General features: G+C 39.4%; 1 pseudogene; it reads right to left on the bottom strand.

Annotated features, from left to right (window-relative positions):
• Positions 1-1789: 1789 nt before the first annotated feature.
• LOC100673271 (olfactory receptor 4F3/4F16/4F29-like) lies at positions 1790-8007 on the bottom strand (annotated as a pseudogene).
• Positions 8008-8864: the final 857 nt, after the last annotated feature.

Below are 8864 nucleotides of genomic sequence, written 5' to 3'. Positions count from 1 at the left end.
TTCATGGCCACTGACCAAGAGATAAATTAGGTTAAATTGGAACATGGAGCATGAAGTTCAAAGGAGTAGAGGCAGAAGAGACAAGCAAGTGCCAGATCTCAGACACAGATCAAAGTAGTTCGGACTTGATCCTTTCCAGGCACCTAGGACCCAGTCAAAGAATTTACTAAGGGCAGTCACATTATCAGATTCACATTATATGAAATCTCTTTGGTGACTCCATGTAGGAGGCACTGGAGTGGGAGGAAGGCTCAATGCCAAGGAATCAGTTAGGAGGTGAGGAATGAAAGCCTGGAATAAAGAAATGATACTGAAAGGGAAAGTGGGGGACATATATATAAAAAATAATATTAAAACATAAAATAGACAAGATTCTACTGGATGAGAAAAGAATCTAGGCCTCTCCCAGGAGTCTAGCTTAAATGACAATGGGATTGCCAATTTAGGAAGAAATACAGCAGAGCCAGATTTCTAGAGGAAGTTGACAAGTCTAATAAAAGGTACCCATGGAATTTCTCTTTCAAGTGCTGTTGTTTAGAACTCAAGAAATAAGTCAGGAGTGGGGAAAGGTGGAGCAAGATGACAAAGTGAGTGGACACCTTCATCTACTCCCCCAGCAACCAACTCACTAAAGAACAGAAAAAAAAAAAAAAAAAAAAGCATATACAGAGATTGGAACTCCAGACAGCAGCTGAGGAAGTGGAGAATTGGGATGAGTTCAGAGCAAAGGAGAGGAGGGATGGGGTCAGAGCAGAAACTAAGAGATCCTACTAGCTAGCATAGGTACCACTTGCCCAGAACAGATATTATGGACTGGGTAACACCCCAAACAGGCAAGACAGAATCCTTGATTTTTTTTTCCTGTGTGTAAACATTTTCTTCAGTTTTTATAACAGTGGTTTCATACAATATTTGTCCTTTTGTGCTAGATTTATTTCACTCAGCATAATGCTATGCAGATTTATCCACGACGTGAGATGTTTTACAGATTCATCATTGTTCTTTATCATTGCGTAGTATTACATCATGTGCATGTACCATAATTTGTTTATCCATTCGTTGCCCACATATCTTCAGTTTGTCATACTGTGGGGGCTTGCATGTTGCTGTGATGCTGGAAGCTATGACACCGGTATTCAGATACCAGCAGGGTCACCCATGGCAGACAGGTTTCAGCTGAGCTCCCAGACTAAGACAGACTAGGAAGAAGGAACCAGTAGTCTACTTCTGAAAAGTATTAGCCGGTGAAAACCTTATGAATAGCAGTGGAACATTGTCTGATATAGTGCCAGAAGATGAGCTCCCCAGATTGAAAGGCACTCAAAAGATGACTGAGGAAGAGCTGCCTCCTCGAAGTAGAATCAACCTTAATGAAGTGGATGGAGTCAAGCTTTTGAGACTGCAGATCTTTCATGAAGCAAGATGGGTAAGCATTCTGTTGATGGTTTTCCTCCTGGAGACTGGTTTCAGAAACATACACCCTTCCACAGCAATCTGACACTTCTCCCGTAAGCTTTCATCTTGTATACCTGAATTCTACTTTGAGTACTCAAGATTTATGCTTAAATGACTGTGACTTGATAAGAGAGAAGTGCTGCATTTTTCCACCTGTGACCTGATAATGTAATGGATGTACATATATTAAGTGTATTCTTACAAATATCCAGGTCATGTTTACCAGCTGGAATTCCTTGACTTTATTGTGGGTATTTTGTGTTGTGATACTTAATCAAGACATTAACATGAGCAGAAGGTTGTTGATTTAAGAGAAGTTTGAGATCCACTAAAATTAATTGTTGTACGTTTGTCCTTCTGGTGGCTGCGGAAACTTCATATTTTTCTTTGGACGTCATTAGCCATCTTAGCTCCTGAAGTACAACTTTAATGCTATATGAATTTTGCTATTTTGCTAACGCTGATATGCTCTGTGCATTCACCATTCCACTGGAATTATTTATTCCATTCACATTAATTTTTGTTGTTGTTGTTACAAATCTAACTGATGGAGAAACTCCTGAATATTTAGGTCCACATTCTACTTTCAGGTTATATATTCTGTTTTTATAATTTGTCTGTGGAGTCTGCCATCTTCTCCTGCAGCCCGATGCAGTCACCCTGCACCAAAAAAGACAGTCTTTTTAACAAATGCTGCTGGGAAAATTGACTGTCCATCTGTAAGAAAATGACACAGGACTCATACCTCACACCATACACAAAAACTAACTCAAAATGGGTCAAAGACCTAAATATAAAACCTTAAACAGTAAAGATCATGGAAGTAAAAATAGGGGCAATGCTAGGGGCCCTAATACATGGCATAAATACAATACGAACTATGTTGTTGTTGTTGTTAGGTGCCGTCGAGTCAGTTCCGACTCAAGGTGACCCTATGCACAACAGAACGAAACACTGTGCTGTCCTGCACCATCCTTAAAATCGTTGTTATGCTTGAGCTCATTGTTGCAGCCCCTATGACAATCTACCCCATTGAGGGTCTTCCTCTTTTCCGCTGACCCTGTACTCTGCCAAGCATGATGTCCTTCTCCAGGGACTGATACAAACTATAGCTAACAGTAACACATACACCAGAAGGAAACTAGATAACTGAGAGCTCCTAAAAATTAAATATCTATGCTCATCAAAAGATTTCATCAAAACAGTAAAAAAAAAAAGAAGAAGGAGGCGGGGCCAAGATGGCTGACTAGGTAGGAGCTACCTCGGATCCCTCTTGCAACAAAGACTCAGAAAAACAAGTGAATCGATCACATACATGACAATCTACGAACCCTGACCATCAAACACAGATCTAAAGAGTTGACCTGAGTGACAGAGACTGAGAACGAACAACCACGGGGAAGCAATGACTGCTTTTGGAGCCTGGAGCCAGCATCCCAGTCAGAAAACCTTGGCACCAGGCATTGGACTGGGTGCAGGGGACCTAAGCACAGCATCCTGAGATGGCTCAAGCACAGGACACAGCCCTACCACCAAAAAACCAAACCCATTGTCATCAAGTGGATTTTGACTCACAGCAACCCTATGTGACAGGGTAGAACTGCCCCATAGAGTTTCCAAGGTACAGCTGGTGGATTTGAACTGCTGACCTTTTGGTTACCTCTTGAGGCAGAGCTTATATGTGATTTGGGCAGCAACATGGCAGCCACACAGGTGTACTAGGGAGGGAAAACTCTAGAAGTCAACCAGGAAATAGGAGGTTCTTGTCACACTTCTCATTTTGGAATAGGGTCTGAGTGATGATTTTCCTCCTGATTCATTCCACCTGTTGCTGCATCATCTGTTGAGGTCAATTAATGGTCTCATCCGGCCCTCTGTACATGTAAGGTGGGCCAAATCTGACTTGGCTACTTTAAGGACTAATGGAAATGTACTGATATTCATAGGGTCAGTTTACAGTACAACCACTTTAGAAAATGATACGGTACCTGCTTAAAAACAGAGAAATAGAAATGCCATATGATCCAGCAATTCCACTCCTAGGAGTAAATCCTAGAGAATCCTAGAGAAATAAGGCCCATCACATGAATAGACACATGAATAGACACATGAAGAGACTCATGTTCCCTGCAGCATTATTCATAGCAAAAAGATGAAAAAACTTAAGTGCCCATCAAAATATGAATTTTTTTTTAGGTGCCATCAAGTCAGTTCTGACTCATAGCCACCACATGTACCACAGAAAGAAACACTTCAGGATCTCTTTAAAGTGTTGAAAAGCAAAGATATCACCTTAAAGACTAAGGTGCGCCTGACCCAAGCCATGGTATTTTCAATCACATCATATAAATAGATCAGGAAAGATATTGAAATGTTCTTTTTGACGATGAATGCAACATCATTCCTCTTCAAGCTGTTATTCCTGGCATACTAGACCATGTGATTGTCTGATTCAAAATGGCCAATACCAGTCCATTTCAGCTCACTGATGCCTAGGACATAATGCTAAGTGGAATAAGTCAAGCACATAAGGACAAATATTGTATAATCCCTCTTTTATGAGAAGACAAAAGTAGATAAATATAGAGAAACCAATGTTCATTGGTAGTTACCAGGCAGAAGAGGAAGGGAGGGGAAAGTGTGCTTTAGAATGTAGAGACTTGTTACTTTTGGTGATGGAAAAAATGACATCAAGGGTGGAAGTAGTGAACATAGTACAACCTTAGTAAAGACAAGTGTGTGAGCACAAACAGAAGGGTATAGGCACAATTAAAGAGGCTGCTGACAAATTGTGATCAATGTAACTAATGTCAATGAACAATTTGTGTGGAAAATGTAAAAAAAATTCATTGGAGGATTACGATTTTTCAACAACAGTAATAACAACTAAGAAATATATGTATAGTTACATAGATAGATGTGTATGCATTTATATGTACAGGAAAGCATATATGAATATATGGAAGTGCATGTACGGGTGTAACTGTAAACATATGTATATACGTGTTTATGTGTGCTGAATATAGTTTCAAATATAAAATAAAGCACATAGGGGACACTGTTACAGACACTTACTAGACAAAACCAAACACCTCACAGGATTGATTTACTGGGTTTGAAGGCTTAGGACTACAGTCTTGAGGGGCAGTCAGTTGGTACAATATACTCCATTAAGACAATGTTCTACATCCTAGTAGCATCTGAGGTCTTAAAAGCTTGAGAGTGGACATTTAAAACACAACTATTAGTCTCTACTCATCTGGAGAAAAAGGGAAAAAAAGACTCAAAGAAGAAACTAGTGTGAAAAACTAATATTCTACACAAACAATGACCTCAACTACCTTGAGACCAGGAAAACTAGGTGGTATCTGGCCACCACTACCAACCATTCCAACCAGGGATTCAACAAATGGTCTCGGATAGAAAGGGAGAAAAATTTAGAACAAAACTTAAATTTCTAAAAAAAAAGGCCAGACTTACAGGACCAGTAGAGACTGGACGAGACCCTGAAATTATCACCCTGGGATACCCTTTAAACTTGGAACTTAAACCACTCCCAGAGATCACCTTAAAGCCAGGTTACAGATCAGCCTATAAAAAAAATAATATCACCCATGAGTACCGTGCCTCTCTAAATAATCACCTGGATGAAACCAAGTGGTAAACATTTTCCCTAGGCCAAACATGAGAAGGTAAGGGGGCACAGGGAAGCTAGATTAAGGGAAACAGAGCAACTGCAATGGAAATAATGAAAATGCTAATATATTGTGAAAACTGTAACCAATGTCATTGAATAACATGCATACAAATTGTTAAATGAGAAACTAATTTGCTGTGTAAACACTCACCAAAAAACACAATAAAATAAAATTAAAAAAAAAAAGTCAGGACTGGGGTTAGAAATTTGGGAAGATAGTTCAGAGGCAAGCAACACTTAGGATGAAATTTTTTCATGCAGAAATTCAAGAACTACAAAACTTTAGGGCCTCTAATCTTTTAGCTGAGATTCAGTGGCACATTTTTTCAGGACAAAGGGTAAAGACTTGTCAAAAGCATAAATTTCAGCCTGGAACATTATTCTTCCAATCTTTTACTAAGCATCTATTGTTACCATTACAAGGATCACACCTGGTCAGTGGGTGCTCATGAATGGTAGGCCAGCTTTGTAATAGGTTGTCTAGCTCACACTTGAATAATGAATGTGTTCATGCCATGTTTGTTCCTACTTACTTGGTAACCCAGAGAGAACAATGAGATATTCTCTTTGAATAACTCTTTATACTCTTTCCGAATAGTACATTTTTTAATAAATTTATGTATGTTTTATCACATGGAAAGTTTAACATATTTCATTATAGCTTTATGTCTCTTCTGTAATAAATTTTCTTTTGTAATTTCTACATTTATTTAGTTCTAAGCCTGGTTCACATGAAATAGAAATCTTTTGCATTTTTATTAATTTATTCATAAACCAGTGTTGTTCTTTTTAGCTCTGAAATATTCAATCCATTTTATAATCTTTTCATTTTCACATATCTTCTTTGCTATATAAAAACAATGATTATTGTTTAGGAAACAGCTGGGGTAAAAAACAATTATACTCACTGAGCAGTATAAGAATTTACAACTACTGGTCTCAAAACATTTGATTAATTAGTAATATTAAAGTTTCTTGAATTGTCTCTCTATGATTTAACCCACATTTCGCCTTCCAGTTCTAACTAAATCTAAAATCTTACTACTAACTAAATCTGAAAGTAGATGGGCAAATCCAGATGTTAGAAGCCTCAGATTCTCAAAGTTACCTAGGTAATTATTTTCATTTTGTTTATTCCTCCAGATGTATACATAGACACTGAAAAACTCAGAGGACATGAATATAGGTGCATATGCAGATAATAGGACATATCTCTTTAAGAATCACTGCCTAAGAGAAGGACATCCAACATTTCATTTTAGTGAAAAATGTGCCCAGTATGTGAGATTTTGGCCATCTCTGAAGTCTTCAATAATAAACAAGGAAGACACTATACTGCAAGACTTGATTCACTCCTCCTCAATATTTTCAGGGTTCTTATAGCAAGTATTTCCCATGAAGAACTGACCAGGTCAGAACAGGGTCCTTGAGGAGAGATTTCACAGTGTATCTTGAAAACATGAATTAAACTGAAAAGATTTGGGAAAAGTTTAATTAAAGAGGTTAATATCCAAGAATAGTCAAGAAGAACTTGAATTTCCTAGTCTGTGCATGAAAGAACTCTTCCTGAGACGTAAAACTTTACCAAACAGTCTCCTCATTGCCACCTTCATCTCCTTATTTCTAAATGTGTAGATGATAGGATTCATAAAAGGAGTGATAAGGGCATCAAAGATGGCTAAATATTTATCTATAGGCAAGGTAGGGAATGGCCACACATAGACAATAATGCGAGGACCAAAGAAAAAGACCACCACTGTGATGTGAGCTGAGAGAGTGGAGAGAGCCTTGGATGAACCACCTGAGGAACGTTTACAAACAGTGGCCAGTATGAAGATGTAGGACACAATCAAGATGAAGAAAGTGCCCATGGAGATGAAACCACTGTTGGCAGTGACCAAAAATTCTAGTCTATATGCATCTGTACATGCAAGTTTGATGAACCGATGAAAATCACAATAAAAGCTGTCCATTTTGTTGGAGCCACAAAAGGGTAAGTTTACAACAAAAGCCAGTTGGGCCACAGAGTGAGTGAGGCCGATGGTCCAAGCAACAGCCAAAAGGAAAATGCACATTCTCAGGCTCATAACAGTCAGGTAGTGGAGGGGCTTACAGATGGCAAAGTATCGATCATAGGCCATCACTATGAGAAGCACCATCTCTGTACCCCCAACTGTGTGAATGAAGAACATCTGGGTAATGCAGCCTTTCAAGGAGATAACCTTACATTTTCGGAAAAGGTCATAAATCATTTTTGGGGTTGCAATACTGGAAACACCTGTATCAGTGAAGGAGAGATTTGCCAGTAAAAAGTACATGGGGGCATGTAAGTGATGATCTGAGATGATTGTGAGCACAATGAGAAGGTTCCCTAGCATACTTGCTATATAAAATATCGTGAAAAACAGAAAAAGAAAAATCTGCATCTTCCAAGAACTGGTAAGTCCCAGCAACAAAAACTCAAACACCAAGGAATGATTTCCTCCATCCATCAACTTTATGTGCACAGCTGAACCTGGAGTTACCTGAAGAGCATGAGGAAGAAAAATATAATTTTTGAGTTGAAAGGGTAGGTCCTGACTACAGAGTGACACAATTGTCAAAGTTGAGGATCACCTTGCTGTTTTACACAGTTGCTTAGAGTTCACATAGTAGAAGACCCACAGAGCCAGCACCAGACCTTTCTGCATACCTAGGTCTGTGGTACTATCTCATTATGTAACCTCAGGTTTAGTTTAGGCTTGAGAATATAATAAAAAAGGGAAAGGGGAGAAAAAAAGCACCTAAAAATTTAAGGAGAGGCAATCAAGATTATAGCAATTTATGCTGCCTGATTTCTAAGCTGAAAAATGTCACAGAATGGAAACACGGGCAAAAAGGCACAGAGAAGTCTGGAAAGGTAGTTGAATTTATTCTTTTTTTTTTTTATTATTAACTTTTACTGAGCTTCAAGTGAACGTTTACAAATCAAGTCAGACTGTCACATATAAGTTTATATACATCTTACTCCGTACACCCACTTGCTCTCCCCCTAATGAGTCAGCCCTTCCAGTCTCTCCTTTCGTGACAATTTTGCCAGCTTCCAACTCTCTCTATCCTCCCATCCCCCCCTCCAGACAGGAGATGCCAACACAGTCTCAAGTGTCCACCTGATATAATTAGCTCGCTCTTCATCAGCATCTCTCTCGTACCCACTGTCCAGTCCCTTTCATGTCTGATGAGTTGTCTTCGGGAATGTTTCCTGTCCTGTGCCAACAGAAGGTTTGGGGACCATGACCGCCGGGATTCCTCTAGTCACAGTCAGACCATTAAGTCTGGTCTTTTTCTGCGAATTTGGGGTCTGCAACCCACTGATCTCCTGCTCCCTCAGGGGTTCTCTGTTGTGCTCCCTGTCAGGGCAGTCATCAATTGTGGCCGGGCACCAACTAGTTTTTCTGGTTTCAGGATGATGTAGGTCTCTGGTTCATGTGGCCCTTTCTGTCTCTTGGGCTCTTAGTTGTCGTGTGACCTTGGTGTTCTTCATTCTCCTTTGATCCAGGTGGGTTGAGACCAATTGATATATCTTAGATGGCCGCTTGTTAGCATTTAAGACCCCAGACGCCACATTTCAAAGTGGGATGCAGAATGTTTTCATAATAGAATTATTTTGCCAATTGACTTAGAAGTCCCCTTAAACCATGGTCCCCAAACCCCCACCCTTGCTCCACTGACC

This window comes from Loxodonta africana, chromosome 10, assembly GCF_030014295.1.
Source record: "Loxodonta africana isolate mLoxAfr1 chromosome 10, mLoxAfr1.hap2, whole genome shotgun sequence".
Taxonomy (NCBI): domain Eukaryota; kingdom Metazoa; phylum Chordata; class Mammalia; order Proboscidea; family Elephantidae; genus Loxodonta; species Loxodonta africana.
The sequence above is the reverse complement of the archived record's forward strand: the minus strand, read 5'-3'. Positions and strand labels throughout refer to the sequence as shown.